At 46.5% G+C, this 26509-nt stretch overlaps 1 long non-coding RNA gene across 1 annotated transcript in view; it reads right to left on the minus strand.

Annotated features, from left to right (window-relative positions):
- Nucleotides 1-2018: 2018 nt before the first annotated feature.
- The window catches only part of LOC140429440 (uncharacterized), a 28425-nt gene continuing 3934 nt past the window's right edge, over nucleotides 2019-26509 (minus strand). The window contains exons 2-3 of the long non-coding RNA XR_011949089.1: nucleotides 17615-17778; nucleotides 2019-2078 (exon numbers count right to left, since the gene is read on the minus strand). This is a non-coding gene — a long non-coding RNA (uncharacterized lncRNA). The remainder of the gene's footprint in view (nucleotides 2079-17614; nucleotides 17779-26509) is intronic.

Consider the following 26509-nt stretch of genomic DNA (forward strand, 5'->3'; position numbering starts at 1 on the left):
GAAGCCTACTTGTGACAATAAGCGATTTTCATTTCATTTTTCAACAGTCTGTGGAACAGATTCGTTAAAATTTACTTAGCGGAAAGGAATATAAAATACTATTTGTTTCATGTTCAGGAATTACAACACATTTAAGGTCACTAGAAAGAGTGAATTCAGGTAGGATGGCTGGAGTAAATTATCTTATTAATACAGATGTCTCTTTTAAGACATCAGTGCTGATGAGTAAGTCTTGGGGGAAAATCAGTTTTGAAACTGGATAAGGAACATGACAAAGCAATTGCTTTTGGAAAGTCCATAGATCTGCAGTTTACCCAAACAGACATTATTGCATCCCCTTAGCAAAACCTGACATTTGCAATCAGTATGTTAAATAATGTTGGGGCTGCACGGTAGCACAAGTGATTAGCACTGGCTTCACAGCGCCAGGGTCCCAGGTTCGATTCTCTGCTGGGTCACTGTCTGTGCGGAGTCTGCACATCCTCCCCGTGTCTGCGTGGGTTTCCTCCGGGTGCTCTGGTTTCTCCCACAGTCCAAAGACGTGCAGGTTAGGTGGATTGGCCATGATAAATTGCCCTTGGTGACCAAAAAAAAAGGTTAGGAGGGGTTATTGGGTTACGGGAATGGGGTGGAAGTGAAGGCTTAAGTGGGTTGGTGCAGACTCGATGGGCCGTATGGCCTTCTGCACTGTATGTTCTATGTTCTAAGTTTGAATAGCATCAGATGAAAGAAAGTTGTCATAAAATTACAGAAATTGTTTGCTCACCCTCCTGTTCAGAGATAAGAAATCATACTAAAGGACATAGCTGTAGTTGCTAACGAGTATACAAGGCTTATTGAAGAAATTGGTGAAAATGTGATGATATATATAAAACCATCGGAGGACATCTCCACGTCATGTTGTTAAGTCCTCTATTGGCACAAGACCTCAATGATGTAGTGGTCCTAGATTTAAAGTTGTGGGGAAAAGTCATTTTCAATTAACACCTTGTAGACATGGCAACCAGATCCTGTCTTTAACACTTGGTAAGGACAAAAGGGTGATAAACCTGTGGAAAATGGGGGCACCAGCAAAATTTCTAATAATTAATGGGAAGGAACTACTATTGAAAGTTTAGAGATATGTGAAAATATGAACATTGTGGTCATGAACACTGCATTTATGGATTGATGCATACATAGAAGGTGTGGTATTTTGTGGTTAAGGTTTGTCGTGCTGGAAGTTGATCGAGCAATGTTCTACTGGTGCAACAAAGGAAACTTTCGATGCATGTCAATGATTTACTATGGAGAGATTCAGTGGAAGTTCCTCAACTTGTCTAGTGTTTTTAAAAACATAAGTTTAGACATTAAGCAGAATAGGCCGAGAGTAATTATGAATCAAGAGTCTTATCTAGAAGTGTTGCTTGTATCCCGATAAATCATGCTAGTTTGTCACAGAAAGATGATTTTGCATCTAAAGAAGGAACAACAGTTAAGCTTGAATAGACGGTTAATGGTATTGTTATGACCATCCCCAGGTGAGGATCCCCAAAATCTATTGAACCAGATGAGACTCCTCAATTTGTTACCATACAAATTGGTTACCATTGGTAGGGGATATCCACTAAGGGTCACAAACCCAGGTGAGAAGGGATGACTTGGCTCTGTGCCCTTATTCCATCCATCCTCTGCTGGCAGCAACCAGGTTTAATCTGACAAGGTTCCTTTTTTCTTTGATACCTTTTCCAGTACCTTTCCAGATCCCATAGTTATGTTTAAAAAGGAACCAGTTCAACCAGGCTTTCTTGAGTTAAGATAGAAGTTTATCAATTACTAAAGGGTAAGAAGAAATGGTAAAACACATATATCTGCAGACACACCGATTACAGATGAGAATTGAGTCTAATAGTAAATAAATATAAAAAATGATTTTTGGAACAATTCTTGATTTGCGAGGTGTAGATGATGGCACGCTGCAGCCATTAATGACTGTTTTCCGTAAAGTTGGCTTCTGCTGGCCAACAATTGATTCTTTGGTTTGGGTGTCCTGTAGTTTGGTAGAGATTTCAGTTATTTTCCAGCTGTGATACTTCTGACTGTTCAACAGAAAGAAAGAACGTTTTAGATGTCCCTGCAAAAGCTGGCTATCTTTGCAGGGGCTCTGCCTTGGTTATTGTATTCTCTTCAGTATGGCAAACTTCCACCTGCGTTTCTCACAGCACACAAACACAGACCAACAGACAACCGCGCAGGCTGGTGGCAAGCTGGCTGTTAACCTCTAGATTTGTGCATTCCAAAAGTACCAGTATGTACTTGCCAGGGTTTCCCAAACATATTGAGCCGCAGAACTTAGTGACCTACTAAGAGCGTCAGGGAACCCCGAGCATTCTTATAATGGTGCCCCTTTTCTTTTCTGCTGCGAAATAGGTACAAACACAGAAATCAAATGTAAACAAGTCTTTTCTAGCCATATCTATGCATATATTAATCTGGTAATAATTAAGAAGTTCTCTGATTATGATGCTGGAATGCTGATTTTGATAACGGGACTCGCTTCTCTCTCGCACGCGTGCAAGTCTTTGTCTCACATTCACGTACACGCCTCTTATCACATTCACACATGCTCACATCTCTCACATTCACACATCCTCTCCCTCACACCCACAAACGCAAATAACCTCACACACACCCTCATATCCTCACACCCTCGTATCCTCTCTCACATCCTCAGACACATGCATCCTCTCATACACTCACATCCTTACACACGCGCGCATCCTGGCATCCTCCCATGCACCCTGGCATCCTCTCTCGCGCACCCTGGCATCCCCTTGCGCGCACCCTGGCATCCCCTCGCGCGCACCCTGGCATCCCCTCGCGCGCACCCTGGCATCCCCTCGCGCGCACCCTGGCGTCCTCACACTCCCACACCATCACATGCATTCACATATCTCTGAGGCCTGAACCACCCCCCTACCCCTTTCCTGAGGCTAAATTTCTATTCCCACCCCCCCAGCCCATCCCTTTCCTGGGGCCCGAACCACACCACTCCTTTCCTGAGGCATACACCTTGCCAGCTCCTTTCCTGAGGCTCCACTGCCACTGCCTGTAGGCCACACGCAGCCTACCATAGAATATAGTACATACAGTGCAGAAGGATGTCATTCGGCCCATCGAATCTGCACCGACCCACTTAAGCCCTCACTTCCACATTATCCCCATAACCCAATAACCCCTCCTAACCTTTTTTGGACAGTAAGGGCAATTTTAGCATGTCCAATCCACCTAACCTGCATGTCTTTGGACTGTGGGAGGAAACCGGAGCACCCGGAAGAAACCCATGCAGACACGGTGAGAACGTGCAGACTCCGACAGACAGTGACCCAAGCCGGGATTCGAATCTAGGACCCTGGAATTGTGAATCAACTGTGCTAACCACTGTGGTACCGTGCTGCAATTGAGCATGTTTTAAGGTCAAATGGAACATTAAAAATTATATTTGGAGAAATGCATATTACAGTTCCAGCTATGGGGAAACCAAAGGACATTAAATTAGTCCCTTTTAGTGACACTTCCCACCCCAATTTTCCACTTGGGTATTTGAGTATGTGTATTCTTGGGTGAAAATGGAAAATGTTGCCCTTTGCCTGGGAAGCTAAGAAATTAAAAAGGGTAGTTAAAAGTATTTTAGCTGTGGAAATACTGGCTGTTGAAGAATAAAAAAATATGGGGGCTTTACCTACCAAATAGCATGGGGAAATTCTATACAATGGCTCTGAGAATAGCTTGCCCATTGAATGTTATTTGGGCAATCATTCTTCGTTGGGGGGGAACATACATTTGACAGAAAGTGTCTCTCAAAACATTGAGGATTGACTTTGCTCTTGTAAAAGAGAAGGAAAATAAATCTCCTAAGATAAAATGGCTTGACACAAATCAACAATTGCTTTATGTAAAGCAACGCTTGCACAGAGACACTATTGAGAGGTGCTAGAAAAGTGATATTTTATATTGTGATGCACTGAATATGGAAAATAATTTATCCTTTTTTTGAGGTGTTGGTTAGGGAGGAGACAGTCATATAGAATATTACATTCTGTAAATTACTGTAATGTTCCATAAAATATTAACACCTTGTTTCCTACCTCAATATCTGGCTTCAGAATGGATTAGCACCTCATATTTATGAGTTCTAGTTTTCCTCACATGTAGAAGAATTTTCTCTATGTCTATCCTATCAAACCCCTTCATAATTTTTTTTTAATAAATATTTTTATTCTCCTTTTTCACATTTTCATCATAATTACAACAAATAATTAACAATAATAACAAATACAATGATGTGGAGATGCCGGCATTGGACTGGGGTGAGCACAGTAAGAAGTCTTACAACACCAGGCTAAAGTCCAACAGGATTGTTTCGATGTCACTAGCTTTCGGAGCGCTGCTCCTTCCTCAGGTGAATGAAGAGGTATGTTCCAGAAACATATATATAGACAGATTCAAAGATGCTAGACAATGCTTGGAATACGAGCATTAGCAGGTGATTAAATCTTTACAGATCCAGAGATGGGGTAACCCCAGGTTAAAGAGGTATGAATTGTGTCAAGCCAGGACAGTTGGTAGGATTTCGCAGGCCAGATGGTGGGGGGTGAATGTAATGCAACATGAATCCCAGGTCCCGGTTGAGGCCGCACTCGTGTGCGGAACTTGGCTATAAGTTTCTGCTCGGCGATTCTGCGTTGTCGCGCGTCCTGAAGGCCGCCTTGGAGAACGCTTACCCGGAGATCAGAGGCTGAATGCCCTTGACTGCTGAAGTGGTCCCCGACTGGAAGGGAACATTCCTGCCTGGTGATTGTCGTGCGATGTCCGTTCATTCGTTGTCGCAGCATCTGCATGGTCTCGCCAATGTACCATGCTTCGGGACATCCTTTCCTGCAGCGTATGAGGTAGACAACGTTGGCCGAGTCGCACAAGTATGTACCGCGTATCTGGTGGGTGGTGTTCTCGCGTGTAATGGTGGTATCCATGTCGATGATCTGGCATGTCTTGCAGAGATTGCCATGGCAGGGTTGTGTGGTGTCGTGGTCACTGTTCTAAAGGCTGGGTAGTTTGCTGCAAACAATGGTTTGTTTGAGGTTGCGCGGTTGTTTGAAGGCAAGTAGTGGGCGTGTGGGGATGACCTTGGCAAGATGTTCATCTTCATCGATGACGTGTTGAAGGCTGTGAAGAAGATGTCATAGTTTCTCCGCTCCGGGAAAGTACTGGACGCCGAAGGGTATTCTGTCGGCTGTGTCCCATGTTTGTCTTCTGAGGAGGTCGGTGTGGTTTATATATACAATGTCAATCCCCTAGCCAACAGTCCCCTTATCCCGCCCACCCTCAAACAGCTCCCAACATTTTGAATACAAAACACCAATGAAAAACAATCATTAATTTCCAACCCCACCCACCCTAATGTTCGATGTCATCCAATTCGTGAAAATGCATGAACAAGGCCCATGAGTTGTAGAACCCTTCCATCCTCCCCCTCAACTCGAACTTTACTTTCTCGAGTGTTAGGAACTCCAGCAGGTCCACCCGCCACGCCGAGGCACAGAGCGGAGAAGCTGACCTCCAACCCAATAGGACCCACCTTTGGGCAATCAGCGAGGCAAAGACTAAGACATCTGCCACCGCGCCTGCTTCCAACCCCAGCCGATCTGACACCCCGAAAATGGCTTGTAGGGGACCTGATTCGAGTATCATATGTGCCAACCTTGAGATTACCCTAAAGACCTCCCTCCAATATCTCTCCAGTTTTGGGCAGGACCAAAACATATGAACGTGATTTGCGGGGGCCCCCCACAGCGTTCACAAACATCCTCCACCTTCCTAATCCTGACCACCTCTTTCCTCCCCCCCCCCCCCCCAAATAAATAAGGTAATCATCTTTTCTACTTCCTTAAAAAATACCTTTAGTAAAAAGATCGGCAGGCATTGAGAAATGAACAAAAACCACAGCAATACATTCATCTTAATTGCCTGCACTCGACCTGCCAGTGATAGTTTGAAAGCAGATGTGGCAATGCTGCGGGAGTCTCACTTGAGGGTGAAGGATCAGGGGCTGGGTTTTGATAGTAGGGTGCCTGTACGGTTTTACTTTGTTTTTTTTTCTTTTTTCATCTTAATTTTCCCCCTTTTTAACACTTCCTCCTTTTAAAAATGAAATGTCTTAATTTGAAAAACGATTTTATTCCACAACCGTTTCTTATTGGTTCTACCTTATCAACTATTACAAAGATTTCAAAAGCAATATAAAGTATACCCCAGAGTATTTACACCCAATGTTTCCAATAATCTCTCTTACATTCAGGATAATGGGGCTGGTTTAGCACACTGGGCTAAATCGCTGGCTTTTAAAGCAGGCCAGCAGCATGGTTCAATTCCCGTACCAGCCTCCCCGAACAGGCGCTGGAATGTGGCGACTAGGGGCTTTTCACAGTAACTTCATTGAAGCCTGCTTGTGACAATAAGCGATTTTCATTTCATTTCATTTTCATTTTCATTTCATAAAGCATCCACAATGACGTTTTCTCTCCCAGCCACATTAATTATTTTAAAATTAAATGGCGGTATTAACCAGCTCCATTGAAAAAAACCTGGTGTTCCGGACTTCCGGTGACAGCCATGGAGTGAGTGGTTGCACATTTGGTGGCTGCCGCCCAAGGTGGATTTTTTCGGTCTTTCCTCACCAGAATACAAAGAACAAAGAAATGTACAGCACAGGAACAGGCCCTTCGGCCCTCCAAGCCCGTGCCGACCATGCTGCCCGACTAAACTATAATCTTCTACACTTCCTGGGTCTGTATCCTTCTATTCCCATCCTATTCATATATTTGTCAAGATGCCCCTTAAATGTCCCTATCGTCCCTGCTTCCACTACCTCCTCCGGTAGCGAGTTCCAGGCACCCACTACCCTCTGCGTAAAAAACTTGCCTCGTACATCTACTCTAAACCTTGCCCCTCTCACCTTAAACCTATGCCCCCCCTAGTAATTGACCCCTCTACCCTGGGGAAAAGTCTCTGACTATCCACTCTGTCTCTGCCCTTCATAATTTTGTATACCTCTATCAGGTCTCTCCTCAACCTCCTTCGTTCCAGTGAGAACAAACTGAGTTTATTCAACCGCTCCTCATAGCTAATGCCCTCCATACCAGGCAACATTCTGGTAAATCTCTTCTGCACCCTGGCTAAAGCCTCCACATCCTTCTGGTAGTGTGGCGACCAGAATTGAACACTATACTCCAAGTGTGGCCTAACTAAGGTTCTATACAGCTGCAACATGACTTGCCAATTCTTATACTCAATGCCCCGGCCAATGAAGGCAAGCATGCCGTATGCCTTCTTGACTACCTTCTCCACCTGTGTTGCCCCTTTCAGTGAACTGTGGACCTGTACTATGTTTCGGTATTTGAGGGCGAAAGGTGTACGAGTTCCCGGGGAAGGTAATACTCCTCTGGTGAGACTGGTGTATGGATCAGTAGAACCAATGAAACTAAGTCCACAGGTCACTGAAAGGGTCAACATAGGTGGAGAAGGTAGTCAAGAAGGCATACGGCATGCTTGCCTTCATTGGCCGGGGCATTGAGTATAAGAATTGGCAAGTCATGTTGCAGCTGTATAGAACCTTAGTTAGGCCACACTGGAGTATAGTGTTCAGTTCTGGTCGCCACACTACCAGAAGGATGTGGAGGCTTTAGAGAGGGTGCAGAAGAGATTTACCAGAATGTTGCCTGGTATTAGTGTATGGATCAGTGAACCAGGCGTGCCACAAGGAAGAGAGCAGCTGGAGCAGGAAAGTCTTCGTGGAGCGCCACAGGTGAAGATGGCGGAGGACAAGTGCAGCCTGCCCATGGTCAACGGAGCAGCTGGTGGAGATTTTGAATAACAAATTCCAGCAGCAGAGGAAGGATGCTTTGTGGGATTTGGCCATGGTGGAGGAGCCGCTCAGGGCAGCGATTGAGCGAGTGGAGCAGAGGCAGGAGGCTCAGGGCCAGAAGGTTAAGGAATCGGTGCCTCGCTGCAGCAGGAGCAGAGGGTGGTGCTGAATAGCCAGAATAGGCTAAGAGAGAAATTAAGAACCATTCCAGGAGGCAGAATCTGACAATTGTTGGGATTCTGAGGGTATTGAGTGAGCAGAGGCCGCAAAATATGTGATGAGCATTTTCTGCCTTCACTGTACCTGAAGACTATTTCCCAGTCGTGGCCACCTTCCCCTGGTTGTGGTAAGGACGTCCTGGATTTAGCTCACAAAGATATTTAAAATTGGATGTTGATGGGGAGGGGGGCCTTTGACCAACCCCTCAAGGTGGATCGGGCACACACAGAGCGCTGAGGAGGATGCCGCAGGTGGGGGAACCACCAAGGGCGATGGTGAAGCTGCATCAAGGAAATAATTCTGAAGTGGACGTGGCAGACCAAGAAATGCACCTGGGAAGGGAGTGAGCTGCGGATTTACCAGGATCTGGGTGCAGAGCTGGTGAAGTGGAGGGCCGGGTACAACCAGATGAAGGCGGCATTCTTAAAGAAGGGATAAAGTTCGGGGTTTTGTGCCCTGCCTGCTTGTGGGTGACACACCAAAAGCAGGAAATGTATTTTTAATCACCAGAGGAGGCAATGGACTTTATGAAGGACTATGGACTGGGAAAGTGTGAGCACATTTGAACTGTGGAGAGGAGCTTTGTGTTCATGTAAGGGACATGGGGGCGGTAGGGAGGTATGTGATGATCAATGGGAAGCTGGAGGGGATGCCGGTAATCCTGGTAAATGTTTATGCCCCGAATTGGTACGACATGGACTTTGTGAGGTGGGTGTTAGGGAAGATCCCAGACCTGGACACGCATCAACGGATTATTGAGGGGGTTTCAATATGATCCTGGACCCGATTTTGGACCGGTCGAGTCCCACATCATCGAGGGTGTTGGCGATGGCGAGAGAGGAGGTTCATGGAGCACGTGGGGGGTGTGGACCTGTGGAGGTTTGTGAGGCCCAACAGCCACAGTGGAGGTTAGATGGGGGGCTGTTGATGGATGCAAAATTGCCGAACAGCACGTATTTCGGGACTTGTGGGAGGAAACTCATGCAGACCCGGGGAGAATGTGCAGACTCCGCACAGACAGTGACCCAAGCCGGGAATTGACCCTGAGACCCTGGCGTTGTGAAGCAACAGTACTAACCATTGTGCTACCGTGCTGCCCATTCATAACCCAAAGCAGAGTTACCAAGTAAAACTGGTTAATTTAGCCAGATGCAATTTGCATGGTTCGGTGTTGTATCAATTGTATTTATCAAATTGCTGAGGAACAAGAAAAGAAGAGTAGTGATGAATGGCTGGAGGAAGGTACACAATGGGTTCCCCAGGGGCTGATACTAAGTCCACTGCTTTCCTTGATCTACATCAAAACACTGAAATTATGGAAATCAGAAGAAATGTACTACATATTGCTGAAAAACAGATACACGTCAAAGCTTTTTTGTCTTGCACTTTGCAAGAATATCAATGTAAGAGGAAAACAGTTCAGACAGTATGAGAAGAGAATTTCCCCCTTATATTGGTGTTCTTGCTGAGTGTCCCAAGTGCAAGATAAAAAGCTTTGACCTGTCTTTTTCAGCAATAATCAAGTTCAGTACTCCAAAACAATTAGATATGCTACATAAAACCAGGTTCAAAGATCAAGGTGGTTTCCGATACTGCCATCAAGAATCCAGGAGAATAAAGTTAAGGAAAGAAGCATACCAATTACACCATATTTAGCTCTATGTTTCTGAACACTTTGCATTTCTGCAAATAAATTCTGAACAGGTTGCAGGGCACATAGGCCAGGAACATAAACTGCCGGATGAGATCTGGCTGAATTGACACTGCCAGAGCACTCCAGTCAACACACAAACTTATTATTGCTATATGGACTTTGTGATTACCCACTCACATATACACAAAAGAGCAAGACCCTGGAAAGAGCACCCTACTTAAGCCCATGCCTCCACCCTCTCCCCATAACCTAGTAACCCTACTAAGGGGCAATTTAGCACAGCCAATTCACCTAACTGGCACATCTTTGGACTGTGGGATCCAACCGGAGCACCCAGCGAAAACCCACGCAGACACGGGGAGAACGTGCAAACTCCACACAGACAGATACCCGAGGCAGGAATTGAACCCGGGTCCCTGGCGCTGTGAGGAAGCAGTGCTAACCACTGTGCCACCGAGCCACGGGATGGATATCTGAAAGAATTTATCTTGGATAGAAGCAACAATGCAGATGTTAAGTTTATATATGCTCCCATTTAAATGTTCACCACTAGAGAATATAATCTAAACTCAACAAGCTATGCTTTTATATGGGTGCCTCAACAACAGCTGATATTCGGACACAAAGGAAGTTAGAACGTCTATAGTATTTGTTATAAAAAACACATTAAATGTCACATAGTTGCAGTTGAGAGTAGCAGTTTGAAGGAATCAATGTGCAATTCCATCCGACGTGTCAAATCTTTTCTCAGAAATGTGAAGGTGACCATTAACTAATCACTGTGCCACCGTACCACCTAAAGACGTGCTGTTTGGTAATTTGGACATTCTGAATTCTTCCTCAGTGTACCCAAACAGGTGCCGGAGTATGGCGACTAGGGGCTTTTCACAATAGCTTCATTGCAGTGTTAATGTAAGCCTACTTGTGAATAATGGGGAAATTTTCTAATGGTTATCCAATGACAAATCCCTTTCCCACCCCCCATATAAGTGAAAGGGCTGGACTTTCAACTTTGAAGCATAAACAAATGTTAGTTGATTTTTAAAAAATATATATATTTTATTCAAGATTTTTTGGCCAAACATAACAGTACGTAGTGTTTCTTTTAAACAACAATAAAGCAATATAAATAACAGTGGCCAGTTTTAAACAAATAAATAAATAATATATGAACAGAAACAAAAACCAAACTAAATGGCAACTGCCTTGTCCAAAATAAATACTCTCCAAAGATACAATTCAACAATCCAATATACAATTACCTATAACAAATACCTATACATATACAATAACATCCCTGAGAGTCCGTCCGATTCCGCCACCCCAACCCAAAACCCCTGTAGTGCCGGGCATGACCAGAACATGTGGGTGTGATTCGCTGGGCTTCTCGAGCATCTCGCACACCTATCCTCCACCCAGAAAAATTTACTGAGCCGTGCTCCAGTCATATGCGCCATGTGTAAGACCTTAAATTGTATCAGGCTTAGCCTGGCACACGAGGACGATGAGTATACCCTACGTAGGGCATCAGCCCACAGTCCCCCCTCAATCTCTTCCCCCAGCTCTTCTTCCCATTTCCCCTTCAGCTCATCCACCATGATCTCCCCCTCGTCCCTCATTTCCCTGTATATATCCGACACCCTACCATCCCCCACCCATGTCCCCGAGATCACTCTATCCTGGACCTCCTGCGTCGGGAGCTGCGTGAATTCCCTCACCTGTTGCCTCGCGAAAGCCCTCAGTTGCATATACCGAAATGCATTCCCTTGAGGCAACCCATATTTTTCCGTCAGCGCTCCCAGACTCTCAAACGTCCCGTCTACGAACAGATCTCTCAGTTGCACAACCCCAGCTCTTTGCCATGCTCCAAATCCCCCATCCATTCTCCCCGGGACAAACCTATGGTTATTTCTTATCAGGGACCGCACCGAGGCTCCCGTCTTTCCCCTATGCCGTCTCCACTGCCCCCAAATTTTCAATGTAGCCACCACCACCGGGCTTGTGGTGTATTTCTTCGGTGAGAACGGCAACGGTGCCGTCACCATAGCTTGTAGGCTAGTCCCACTGCAGGACGCCCTCTCCAATCTCTTCCACGCCGCTCCCTCCTCTTCTCCCATCCACTTACACACCATTGAAATATTGGCGGCCCAGTAGTACTCACTTAGGCTCGGTAGTGCCAGCCCCCCCCCCCCCCCCCTGTCCCTACTACGCTGCAAAAATCCCCTCCTCACTCTCGGGGTCTTCCCGGCCCACACAAAACTCATAATACTCTTCTCGATTCTTTTGAAAAAACCCTTCGTGACCACCACCGGGAGGCACTGAAACACAAAAAGGAATCTCGGGAGGACCACCATTTTAACCGCCTGCACCCTCCCTGCCAGTGACAGGGACACCATGTCCCATCTCTTAAAGTCCTCCTCCATCTGTTCCACCAATCGCGTTAAATTAAGCCTGTGTAATGTACCCCAATTCTTGGCTATCTGGATCCCCAAGTACCGAACGTCCCTTGTTACCTTCCTCAACGGTAAATCCTCTATCTCTCTGCTCTGCTCCCCTGGATGCACCACAAACAACTCACTTTTCCCCATGTTCAGTTTATACCCTGAAAAATCCCCAAACTCTCCAAGTATCCGCATTATCTCTGGCATCCCCTCCGCCGGGTCCGCCACATATAGCAACAAATCATCCGCATACAGAGATACCCGGTGTTCTTCTCCTGCCCTGAGTACTCCCCTCCACTTCCTGGAACCCCTCAATGCTATGGCCAGGGGCTCAATCGCCAGTGCAAACAATAACGGGGACAGAGGACATCCCTGCCTCGTCCCTCTATGGCGCCGAAAATAATCAGACCCCCGTCCATTCGTGACCACGCTCGCCATCGGGGCCCTATACAGCAACTGTACCCATCTGATATACCCATCTCCAAAGCCAAATCTCCTCAGCACCTCCCACAAATAATCCCACTCCACTCTATCAAATGCTTTCTCGGCATCCATCGCCACCACTATCTCCGCTTCCCCCTCTGGTGGGGGCATCATCATTACCCCTAGCAGCCTCCGTATATTTGTATTCAGCTGTCTCCCTTTCACAAACCCAGTTTGGTCCTCATGAACCACCCCCCGGACACAATCCTCTATCCTCGTTGCCATTACCTTACCCAGAATCTTAGCGTCCACATTCAGGAGGGAAATAGGCCTATAGGACCCGCATTGCAGCGGGTCTTTTTCCTTCTTTAGGAGGAGCGATATCGTTGCCTCTGACATAGTCGGGGGCAGCTGCCCCCTTTCCCTCGCCTCATTAAAGGTTCTCATCAGTAGCGGGGCCAGCAAGTCCATATATTTCCTATAGAATTCAACTGGGAATCCATCTGGTCCCGGGGCCTTCCCCGCCTGCATGCTCCCAATCCCTTTCACTACTTCCTCCGTCTCAATCTGTGCTCCCAGTCCCGCCCTCTCCTGCTCCTCCACCTTAGGAAATTCCAGCTGATCCAGAAAGCACATCATTCTCTCCTTCCCATCCGGGGGCTGAGCTTCATATAATCTTTCATAAAATGCCTTGAACACTCCATTCACTCTCTCCGCTCCCCGCTCCATCTCTCCCTCCTCATCTCTCACCCCCCCCCCCTATCTCCCTCGCTGCTCCCCTTTTCCTCAGTTGGTGGGCCAGCAACCTGCTCCCCTTCTCCCCATATTCGTACTGTACACCCTGTGCCTTCCTCCATTGTGCCTCTGCATTACCCGTAGTCAACAAGTCAAATTCTACATGTAGCCTTTGCCTTTCCCTGTACAGTCCCTCCTCCGGTGCCTCCGCATATTGTCTGTCCACCCTCAGAAGTTCTTTCAACAACCGCTCCCTTTCCCTACCCTCCTGCTTTCCTTTATGTGCCCTAATAGATATCAGCTCCCCTCTAACCACTGCCTTCAGTGCCTCCCAGACCACTCCCACCTGAACCTCACCATTATCATTGAGTTCCAAGTACCTTTCAATACACCCCCTCACCCTTAAACACACCCCCTCATCTGCCAATAATCCCATGTCCATTCTCCAGGGTGGACGCTGTTCTTTTTCCTCCCCTATCTCCAGGTCCACCCAATGTGGAGCGTGATCCGAAATAGCTATAGCCGTGTACTCCGTCCCCGTCACCTTCGGGATCAGTGCCCTTCCCAAGACAAAAAAGTCTATCCGTGAATAAACTTTGTGGACATAGGAGAAAAACGAAAACTCCTTACTCCTAGGTCTACTAAATCTCCAGGGGTCTACTCCTCCCATCTGCACCATAAAGTCCTTAAGCACCCTAGCTGCAGCCGTCCTCCTTCCGGTCCTGGACCTCAATCTGTCCAGCACCGTATTAAAATCTCCACCCATTACCAACTTCCCCACCTCTAGGTCCGGGATACGTCCTAACATACGCCTCATAAAGTTGGCAGCATCCCAGTTCGGGGCATATACGTTCACTAAGACCACCGCCTCCCCTTGCAATTTGCCACTCACCATCACGTATCTGCCCCCACTATCCGCCACTATGGTCTTTGCCTCAAACATTACCCGCTTCCCCACTGGTATAGCCACCCCCCTGTTTTTTGCGTCTAGCCCCGAATGAAACACCTGCCCCACCCATCCTTTGCGTAGTCTGACCTGGTCTATTAGTTTCAGATGCGTCTCCTGCAGCATAACCACATCTGCCTTAAGTTTCTTTAGGTGTGCGAGTACCCGTGCCCTCTTTATCAGCCCGTTCAGCCCTCTCACATTCCACGTGATCAGCCGGGTTGGGGGGCTCTTTACCCCCCCCCCTTGTCGACTAGCCATCTCCTTTTTCAATCCAGCTCCTCACCCGGTTCCCACGTAGCCGTATCTCCCCCAAACGGCGCCCTCCCGCCCCGACCACCCCACCCCATACCAGCTCCCCCTTCTCCCCAGCAGCAGCAACCCAGTTAACCCCCCCCCACCCCCCCCCCCCCCCCCCCGCTAGATCCCTCACTAGCGTAATTGCACCCCCATGTTGCTCCCAGAAGTCAGCAAACTCTGGCCGACCTCGGCTTCCCCCCGTGACCTCGGCTCCCACTGTGCGAGGCCCCCTCCTTCCTGCTTCCCTGTTCCCGCCATGATTATCATAGCGCGGGAACAAAGCCCGCGCTTCCCATTTGCCCCGCCCCCAATGGCCGACGCCCCCAGCTCCTCATCCTCCCTCCCCCCCCCCCCTCCCCCACGACATGGGGAAGAGAGAAAAGTTGCAGGGTCGCAGGATTAACAACTTGGGGAATCATCTTTTCCCCCTCTTCACCCCACATATTCGCCCCACCACTTTGTCCCAAACGTTCTTTTTCTAGCCCGCTTATTCCAGTTTCTCCTCGACACTAAATGTCCACGCCTCTTCTGCCGTTTCAAAGTAGTGGTGTTTCCCTTGATATGTGACCCACAGTCTTGCCGGCTGCAGCATTCCAAATTTAACCTTCCTTTTGTGCAGCACCGCCTTGGCCCGATTAAAGCTTGCCCTCCTTCTCGCCACCTCCGCACTCCAATCTTGATATACGCGGATCACCGCGTTCTCCCACCTACTGCTCCGAGTTTTCTTTGCCCATCTGAGGACCATCTCTCCGTCCTTATATCGGAGAAATCTCACCACTATGGCTCGAGGAATTTCTCCAGCCCTCGGTCTTCGCGCCATAACTCGATAGGCTCCCTCCACCTCCAACGGGCCCGTCGGGGCCTCCGATCCCATTAACGAGTGCAGCATCGTGCTCACATATGCCTCGACGTCCGCCCCTTCTGCACCTTCGGGAAGACCAAGAATCCTTAAATTCTTCCTCCTCGCATTATTCTCCAGCACCTCCAGCCTTTCCACACACCTTTTGTGTTGTGCCTCGTGCATCTCTGTCTTCACCACCAGGCCCTGTATGTCTTCCTCATTCTCAGCAGCCTTTGCCTTCATGACCCAAAGCTCCTGCTCCTGGGTCTTTTGCTCCTCCTTTAGCCCTTCAATCCTGTAATATCGGGGCCAACAGCTCCTTCTTCATCTCCATTTTAAGTTCTTCCACGCAACGCCGCAGGAACTCTTGTTGGTCAGGGCCCCATATTAAACTGCCTCCTTCCGACGCCATCTTGCTTTGTGCCTGCCTTCCTGGCCGCCGCTCTAGAGGATCCACCGCAATCCGGCCACTTTCCTCTACTTTTTCCATCCGTGTCCAGGGGGGATTCCCTTCTGGTTTACCGCACAGTGTTTTTAGCCGTTAAAATTGCCGTTGGGGCTCCTATTAAGAGCCCAAAAGTCCTTTCCACCGGGAGCGGCCGAAACGTGCGACTTAGCTGTCGCCCAAATGTTAGTTGATTGACTGCCCATGATAGTTGAAAGAATGGAAAATCGGGCAGGATGGACAGCTGGTGTGTGATCCATCCCAGTGCAAAATTTCACCCAAGCGCGATGAACCTTCCTGCTCCAGCGCCAGCCTCTGGCCTCCAGCACCACAGTGTGCGCAGGCTCCAGTACGGCGCAGTTTTGATGTAGCCACTCCCTCTTGTGATGCAGCAACTACAGGAACGCCCATTGAGAGCAGGCATTTAAACTGCAGGTTTATATTGAAGAGAACCGGCAGTACATGTGACCGGTGTTTTTAAGGTATGTAAAAGCTTTATAAACAGTTTTTTTTTCTATTTCTTATATGCAGGCATTGCTGTTACTGGTTCTTTCAAAGTTTTTTTTTTAAATCATGATTAAAGGTGATTATTATTTTTAGTGAACATAGTTTTTGTTTAAAATCTGTGAAACTATTTAAATCTGCCTGTATTATTATCTAACTTTACATGCGGCATGCTTAAAAGTGTTTGTATGTTTTAATTTAAATTATGGTCGTAAGATTTCATAGAATCATAGAATTTACAGTGCAGAAGAAGGCCATTCGGCCCATCGAGTCTGCACAGGCCCTTGGAAAGAGCACTCTACCCAAGCCCACACCTCCACCCTATCCCAGTAACCCCACCCAACCTTTTTTGGACACTAAGGGCAAGTAGCAAGGCCAAACCACTGCCAAGGTGCCAAGCTGGCATTTTTTGCATGTGCATGATCGGGCTGGGGTTGCCTGGTGTGGGTCTTGTGGGGGTGTAGGTGGGGCCGGGGACCCTCCCATTTGCCTTCGGGCTGGGGGAGGGGTTTGGGGTTTCTTTTGTGGGCCTCGGAGATTGGGATGCCATTTAAAAATGGCGTCCTGATAGCTCGCTACAATGGGGAGTTCTGGTGAGCTAGGGGACTTTACTCTCTTTTGGAAGATCGCACCCATAGCCACCCAAGGTACAAATTGAGCACGGGTTCCTGGTGTTGTGAGGCAGCAGTGCTAACCAGTGTGCCAACGTGTTATCCAATTCTTCAAGAATACCCAACGGCAAGAGGAGGCCCTGAAAATGAGCCTAAGAAAGGAATACTTGCGACCTAGAGTCCAAGGTCCGATCCCACCTTCTGGAAGCTCCTGCCAAGTGAGTGATTGTAGAATGGCCCTAAGACTGGGCTCATCAGCCACGCAAGGACCCACAGAATCCATGAACAGTAACACGGAGTATCTTAAGTGGACAATCGTACTCGTTAGCGAGTGATCATCGAAGAATACATACACTCCAAACCCATTCTATCCATTATAGTTCCCATAATGGAATAACATCCTCATGACAAACCAAAGTTTAAAAGAAATCTTTCTTACCCCAGTATACAGTAAAGTACCTTTTAATGGAGTTAGCAGCATCATGACAAACCAAAGTTTAAAAAATGTATATATCTATCTTCCTTTCACTTTATTTACATTTTAAACATATTTATAAACGCTAAACACTAATAAGATAAACCAGTAACCTACCAGAAAAATGGCTCCCAATGGCTGCTGCCCCTGCCATTGATCCTGGATCGTGGGAAAAAAGGGCAAATAAATAAGTGTAAAAACCTACATAACAGCAGGGCAAGTCGACCAAGTTAACTCTGTCCCTGGATTTTTCATCTGTCTCTTCAACACATGAAGTCAAGCTGGTAAAAGAAAACAGAGACAGAAAATGGACAGGGAGTTTAAACACCACAGGCTTCCAGTTCGTGCATCCGCACTTGCGCGTCATTGCGGACCATCGCCCTTAAGTCCGGTATCAGAGAGGAAGTTACGGGCCAATGAATTACTACTGGTTTGCTACTACCGTTCTAACTGTACACTAACATCACTTTAGCATCTTGAGCAAAGGTGCTCGATGGGCCAAATGACCTTCTACTCCTATGTCTTATGGTGTAAAGGTTAGCAGAACATTTATATAAAAACACAATTGTGAGACAAGCCTGCTAATTTCAGCATACTGTTATGGGCCAGGGTTTAGAGAGCCCCAAAGTGTATCATGGCGTTCACCTGACCCACAACTTTGAATAGATTGTGGTTATGGGGAGCACACGGCCCTATTCTGCAGGTGTGATGCAACAGAAATTTACAGTACTTTTAAATTAAAACACTGTTTATTTATGAAACCAGTTAACACTTTATAAACCCACAGTAAACATCTTAATAACTATCAACACCAATAAATCCCCCAAAGAATACAGTACTCTCTAAGTAACTCTTAATCTTTCCTTGCATCCATAAGACAAAAAGAACTCTCTTTACAGAAATACATCAGGTTTAACTTCAATACTGAGAGCAGTTACCACTTTGAAATCACCAAATGAACATTTGAACGTGTTTGTGGGGAAACTAAATCTGATGCGGCCTTTTCATAAGCTTGCAGAGATTCATACACATCTTGCTGTGATTGCAGCTTTTCCAAATCTAAAACAAAACTAAACACACCCTGTAGCTGCAAGCCTAAAGTGAAAGTAAAAGCAGACAGGCAGCCCAGCTCCACTCACACTCTGACATCACTGATAAACACCCATTTCTTAAAGGTACATCCACTACAGATATTTTTTCTAAACACCCACTTCTTAGAGGTACTCTCACATGACAATACTATACAGAAAATACTACAAGCATGAAAGGCCCAGAGAGGAAATGAAATGGTAAATTAGACTCTGAAAGACTGATGTTAAAGAAAAGGAACATCAATGTTTTTAATGTATGGATGGAGGGAAAAGAGCCTGCCTGGGAAAGATAATTATCTTGGAATATCCAGGATCCTACAAATGGCTGCCATAAAAGCCTTGACACGAGGGGGACAGTCAAATAGTTAATGTGTTGTTTGTTGGACTATATTGATAAACAGAGATGTTCAGAGGTTGAAATGCATAAATCTGTAGATCTTTTGTTCATGATGGGTGTGTGATAGCATACTCCAAGAAGTTGTTGCTTCACTCCGAGAAAAAAAGGGACCTTTCCTCTCATTCCCATCTTCCCCCACCCCTCGGGAGCAATTTGGATTTGGCATGAACTGGCTGATCAAATAGTAGAAGCAATTTTACTGAATGGCTGGGTGGGATTAATGACACTGCACTGTCTGTAGCGTTTATCACTGACATTAGTGGAAATGGTCCTGTTCACCTGCTTCACTTGCTGATGAGCTTTGTTTGTTTTTCAGAGCAGATAATTGCCCTGTTTAAGCATTAAAAAGATGTGTAGAGACAAAGCAGCAGTCTTTTTGCATGTCAATGTTAAGGATATTGGGACGCTGTTATTTTCTCCACTTAATTAATCCCCTTGGTGAAAAGTGGATATAGTATGTTTCTGAATGAAGAATTATTTGGATATATTTGACGTTTTAGGATCTGCATAATTGAGTAATTAGAGACGTTTTTAATGTTCACGTATTTAATATATTGCTCGCTTAGTTTCAAGGGAACCCAACATGCTTATTTTTAGATGGGGTTTGTGGGTGGTTTCATATGTTTGAGACATTGAAAAGGCCGCATCAGATTTGGTTTCCCCACAAACACATTCAACTGTCTGGGAGGTGATAAAATCAAATGATTCTTTGTGTGTGGGCATATAAACTTTCTGTAATGGGAAGCTGCTTACTACCTTGCCAAGAAATTATTTAAATCCATTGAGCCAGTCATTTCTGTATCACTTACATTTTTTAGACATGACAATGAACTGTCCTCTTGCTACCGTAGAGTACCTGAACTGTTCCTCTACTATCGTAAAATAGTGTCTGACACCTTTTCGCCATCACTTTCGCAGTCCCAATTTTAGAAACTAAATTGGTGTGCATCTACATTCACAGTAGTACTCCTTGGAGCTGTGCAGAAATATCGTCAATGCAAGTCTACTCATGGTTTTGGTCTTGGAATTAACACAGAATTTTGTAATACAGGAATGGAGTATTCAGGCCCGCGCCTATGCTGGGCAGTCATTTATGCTCCACAAAGGGCGGCATGTGGCGCAGTGGTTAGCACTGGGACTACGGCGCTGAGGACCCGGGTTCAAATCCCGGCCCTGGGTCACTGTCCGTGTGGAGTTTGCACATTCTCCCCATGTCTGCCTGTGTTTCACCCCCACAACCCAAAAATGTGCTGGTTAGGTGGATTGGCCACGCTAAATTGCCCCTTAATTGGAAAAGAAAAATAATTGGCTACTCTTAAAAAAAAAAAATGTTTTAAATGTATGCTCCACAAAAACTTCCTCCCACCTTACTTCTTTTAACATAATTTTTTATTTTTAATAATATTTTATTGAGGTGTTTGAAATTTTTTAATAACAGTAACATAAACAATGACATCAATATGGTAAAATAAACATTTCCCCCCCCGCCCGCCCCCCCAGTCCAACCTTCACACACCTCAACCATACAACACCAATACCGCTTCTGCTGACATTTTAACTTTCCCCGAGAAAGTCGCCGAACGGCTGCCACCTCCGGGAGAACCCCAACATTGAACCTCTTAAGGTGAACTTTATTTTCTCAAGACTGAGAAACCCAGCCATATCACTAACCCAGGTTTCTACACTCGGGGGCTTCAAGTTCCTCCACATTAACAAGATCCGTCTCCGGGCTACCAGGGAGGCGAAGGCTACGACGTTCAATTGTTCAGCGGTAGCCGCGAGAGACGTAACCAGGGGGCTGGCGGGAAGGTAAGTTTCCCTTTTTAAAAACTTACCTTACAGGAGTGGTGAGAGGGAGGAGCTGAGTGGGAGCGGTCGAATTGCGCTCTGGGAAGGTGAGTGAGCTGATATATTTGGGCAGCGGCTGAACCTGAGACACTACACGTGTAGTGTCTCCCACCTGCCCTCCTCCTCTAACCCCAAAAAACCACTGTGGTGTGTTGATAAGGTAAGGTTTTTCTATTTCTATTTATTTTTGTCGTGTGATTGGTGATATTTTTTCTTTTTTTTCTTCCTTTTTCATTGATCTATTATTTGATATTATAGTTGGACTCAGTTAAACTTAAGATTAAAAATGACTCGAGATCTCAGACCCGTGTTATGCTCCTCTTGCTCAATGTGGGAGCTCAGGGACGTGGCTGATGTCGCTGACTCCTTCACGTGCAGGAAGTGTGTCCAGCTGCAGCTCTTGTTAGACCGCATGACGGCTCTGGAGCTGTGGATGGACTCACTTTGGAGCATCCGCGATGCTGAGGGGGCCGTGGATAGCACGTTTAGCGAATTGGTCACACCGCAGATTAGGATTGCTGAGGGAGAAAGGGAATGGGTGACCAAAAGGCAGAGAAAAAGCAGGAGGGCAGTGCAGGTGTCCCCTGCGGTCATCTCCCTCCAAAACAGGTATACCGTTTTGGATACTGTTGGGGGAGATGGCTCACCAGGGGAAGGCAGCAGTAGCCAGGTTCATGGCACCGTGGCTGGCTCTGCTGTACAGAAGGGCGGGAAAAAGAGTGGAAGGGCTATAGTCATAGGGGATTCAATTGTAAGGGGAGTAGATCGGCGGTTCTGTGGTCGAAAACGAGACTCCAGAATGGTATGTTGCCTCCCAGGTGCACGGGTCAGGGATGTCTCACATCAGCTGCAGAACATTCTGAAGGGGGAGGGTGAACAGCCAGTTGTTGTGGTGCATATAGGCACTGATGTGTTGGGTGCTCTACTACACAGACGAACCAAGACTGTTGCGGATGGTACAACTCAGTTTTATTACTAACATATATTTACAGTATTAAACTGGTTACTGAGGTTCGATCATAACCCTTGAATCTGAGGACCTATTCCTAACACTATCTTGGAGTGGCACTCAGCACATGGTGGATGTCTGAGTGGCTTACTGTGAGCTCTGTGCCCTGAGCTGTCTCCTGCTGGAATGAGCGGGAAGTGTCGTGTTCCCCGTTTTATAGTGTGTATGCTCTTGCATGTGATTGGCTGTGGTGTTGTGTGTGTATTGATTGGTCCGTTGATCTGTCCATCAGTATGTATGTATGTATGTTTGCACCATGATATTTACTTGAATATCATGACAGGCACCAATGATATAGGTAAAAAAATGGGATGAGGTCCTATAAGCAGAATTTAGGGAGTTAGGAGCCAAGTTTAAAAAGTCAGATCTCGGAGGTAGTAATCTCAGGATTGCTACCAGTGCCACGTGGTGGTCAGGGTAGAAATGAAAGAATAATCAGGATGAATGCGCGGTTTGAGAGATGGTGCAGGAGGAAGGAGTTCAGATTTTTGGGACATTGGGACCAGTTCTGGGGGAGGTGGGACTACTACAAATTGGACGGTCTACACCTGGGCCGGAGTGGAACCAGTGTCCTTGGGGGTGCTTTTGCTAACGCTGTTGGGGAGTGTTTAAACTAATGTGGCAGAGGGATGGGAACCAAATGAGGAGGTTAGTGGACTGTAAGGAGGTAATAACTAAAGCCTGTAAGGAACTAGATCATGAAGTCAGCGTGACTAAGGGGAACAGTAGGCAGGGAGCAGATGATGAACGCAAAGGGACTGGTGGTCTGAGGTGCATTTGTTTTAATGCAAGAAGTGTAGTAGGTAAGACAGATGAACTTAGGGTTTGGATTAGTACCTGGGAGTATGATGTTATTGCTATTACTGGGACTTGGTTGAGGGAAGGGCATGATTGGCAACTAAATATCCTAGGATATCAATGCTTCAGGCAGGATAGAGAGGGAGGTAAAAGGGGTGGAGGAGTTGCATTAATGGTCAGAGAGGATATCACAGCTGTGCTGACGGAGGACTCGAGCAGTGAGGCGATATGGGCAGAGCTCAGAAATAGGAAGGGTGTGGTAACAATGTTGGGGTTGTACTACAGACCTCCCAACAGCGAGCGTGAGATAGAGGTACAAATATGTAAATAGATTATGGAACGATGTAGGAGCAACAGGGTGATGGTGATGGGAGATTTTAATTTTCCCAACATTGACTGGGATACACTTAGTGTTAGAGGTCTAGATGGAGCAGAATTTGTAAGGAGCATCCAGGAGGGTTTTCTAGAGCAGTATGTAAATAGTCCAACTCTGGAAGGGGCCATACTGGACCTGGTGTTGGGGAATGAGCCCGGCCAGGTGGTTGAAGTTTCAGTAGGGGATTACTTTGGGAATAGTGATCACAATTCCGTAAGTTTTAGAATACTCATGGACAAGACGAGAGTGGTCCTAAAGAAAGAGTGCTAAATTGGGGGAAGGCCAACTATACCAAAATTCGGCAGGAGCTGGGGAATGTGGATTGGGAGCAGCTGTTGAAGGTAAATCCACATTTGATATGTGGGAGGCTTTTAAAGAGAGGTTGATTAGAGTGCAGGACAGACATGTCCCTGTGAAAATGAGGGATAGAAATGGCAAGATTAGGGAACCATGGATGACAGTGAAATTGTGAGACTAGCAAAGAGGAAAAAGGAAGCATACATAAGGTCTAGGCGGCTGAAGACAGACAAAGCTTTGGAAGAATATTGGGAATGTAGGACCAATCTGAAACGAGGAATCAAGAGGGCTAAAAGGTGTCATGAAATATCTTTAGCAAACAGGGTTAAGGAAAATCCCAAAGCCTTTTATTCATATATAAGGAGCAAGAGGGTAACTAGAGAGAGGGTTGGCCCACTCAAGAACAAAGGAGGAAAGTTATGCGTGGAGCCAGAGAAAATGGGTGAGATTCTTAACGAGTACTTTGCATCGGTATTCACCGAGGAGAGGGACATGATGGATGTTGAGGTTAGGGATAGATGTTTGATTACCCTAGGTCAAGTCGGCATAAGGAGGGAGGATGTGTTGGGTATTCTAAAAGGCATTAAGGTGGATACGTCCCCAGGTCTGGATGGGATCTATCCCAGGTTACTGAGGGAAGCGAGGGACTAAATAGCTGGGGGCCTTAACAGATATCTTTGCAGCATGATACCCGTGTACAACGGGCAAGGTACTGGAGGACTGGCGAATTGCTAATGTTGTCCCCTTGTTTAAGAAGGGTAGCAGGGATAATCCAAGTAATTATGGACCAGTGAGCCTGACGTCAGTGGTAGGGAAGCTGCTGGAGCAGATACTGAGGGATAGGATCTATTCACATTTGGAAGAAAATGGGCTTATCAGTGATGGGCAACATGGTTTTGTGCAGGGAAGGTCATGTCTTACCAACTTAATAGAATTCTTTGAGGAAGTGACAAAGTTGATTTATGAGGGAAGGGCTGTAGATGTTGAAGTGGGAAATGGTTCAGAAGGGCACTTGGCACAGAAGATGGCTGCCTGATGCACAAGATGGAGACACAGAGAATAAAGCAGACATAACCTGGAGCCCAGCGGGGTGCCAGTGGGACAGATAGGAACAGATCCAGGACAAAGGGAGCCAGGCAGGGAGATTAAGAAATTCATAAATGCGGGACACCACTTGAATAAAGCTGACTTCAGCCAAGGTGTACACAATGATATGCTAATGCGAATGTCTTGGGCCATTTCCTAAAACAAAGGGACAATCGATACTGCTTTCCTGCTGCTACCTGTAACCTGTGAAATCTCTTTAACTATAACCATGTGTAAATGGCAAAACGCTTACAAATAGCGATGTACAATCTATAAAATGTTTAAAGATAAGGTGATAATTATTTTGTATCTGGGCCCATTGTGAACCCAAAGTATAAAATGAATGACTGCCATTCAAACCACGAGAAAGGCTGGCTACCGTACCACTGGGTACGTACGCTTTTTCCCGAAGCTTCGTGTAACAATAAAACTGCACTGATTGGACACAGCAAGTCTGACTCATGAAGTGGTTGATTTTCCCACAACAATGTCATATACATGGACTTCAGTAAGGCATTTGATAAGGTTCCCCATGGTAAGCTGATGGCGAAAGTGAAGTCTCATGGGGTCCAGGGTGTACTAGCTAGATGGATAAAGGACTGGCTGGGCAACAGGAGACCGAGAGTAGTAGCGGAAGGGAGTTTCTCAAAATGGAGAACTGTGACCAGTGGTGTTCCACAGGGATCCGTGCTGGGACCACTGTTGTTTGTGATATACATAAATGATCTGGAGGAAGGTATAGGTGGTCTGATTAGCAAGTTTGCAGATGACATTAAGATTGGTGGAGTAGCAGATAGTGAAGGGGGCTGTCAGAGAATACAGCAGAATATAGATAGATTGGAGGGTTGGGGGAGAAATGGCAGATGGAGTTCAATCCGGGCAAATGCAAGGTGATGCATTTTGGAAGATCCAATTCAAGAGCGAACTATACGGTAAATGAAAAAGCTCTGGGGAAAATTGATGTACAGAGAGATCTGGGTGTTCAGGCCCATTGTACCTTGAAGGTGGCTGCGCAGGTCGATAGAGTGATCAAGAAGGCATACGGCATGTTTTCCTTCATCGGAAGGAGTATTGAGTATAAGAGTTGGCAGGTCATGTTACAGTTGTATAAGACTTTGGTTCGGCCACATTTGGAATACTGCGTACACCAGGATGTTGCCTGGTATGGAGGGTGCTAGCTACGAAGAGAGGTTGAGTAGATTAGGATTATTTTCATTAGAAAGACAGAGGTTGAGGGGGGGACCTCATTGAGGTCTACAAAATCATGAGAGGTATAGGCAGGGTGGATAGCAAGAAGCTTTTTCCCAGAGTGGGGGACTAAATTACTAGGGGTCACGAGTTCAAGGTGAGAGGGGGAAAGTTTCAGGGAGATATACGTGGAAAGTTCTTTACGCAGAGGGGGGTGGGTGCCTGGAACGCATTGCCGGCAAACGTGGTAGAGGCGGGCACGATAATGTCATTTAAGATGTATCTAGACAGATACATGAATGGGCAGGGAGCAGAGGGATACAGATTCATAGAAAATAGGCGACAGTTTTAGATAGAGGACCTGGATTGGTGCAGGTTTGGAGGACCGAAGGGCCTGTTCCTGTGCTGTAATTTTTTGTTGTTCTTCTTTGTTCTTTGTACATCGGCCTCTTTCAGCCCCTGAACTCCCGGCTCTCCAAAGATCGCTACCTCCAGACTCGGCACCACCCGTGTTTTTAGCATGGTGGACATTGCCTTAGCAAAACCCTACCAAAACCCTCTAAGCTTCGGGCATGCCCAAAACATGTGCACGTGATTTGCTGGGCTTCCCGCGCACCTCGCACACCTATCTTCTATCCCGAAAAACCTGCTCATCCTAGCCGCTGTCATGTGTGCCCGGTGGACTACCTTAAATTGTATCAGCCTAAGCCTGGCACATGATGAGGCGGTATTAACCCTGCCTAGGGCATCCGCCCATAGACCCACCTCTATCTCGCCTCCTAGCTTGTCCTCCCACTTGCCCTTAAGCTCCTCCACCGAGGTTTTCTTTTAACATTGTTATCGTTTCCTTTTGATCCTTTCTCTCTCGTGCTTATCTAACTTCCCCTTAAGTGTATCTCTATCTGTTAGCTCAATAACTTCA

Source organism: Scyliorhinus torazame, chromosome 1 (assembly GCF_047496885.1).
Source record: "Scyliorhinus torazame isolate Kashiwa2021f chromosome 1, sScyTor2.1, whole genome shotgun sequence".
NCBI lineage: Eukaryota > Metazoa > Chordata > Chondrichthyes > Carcharhiniformes > Scyliorhinidae > Scyliorhinus > Scyliorhinus torazame.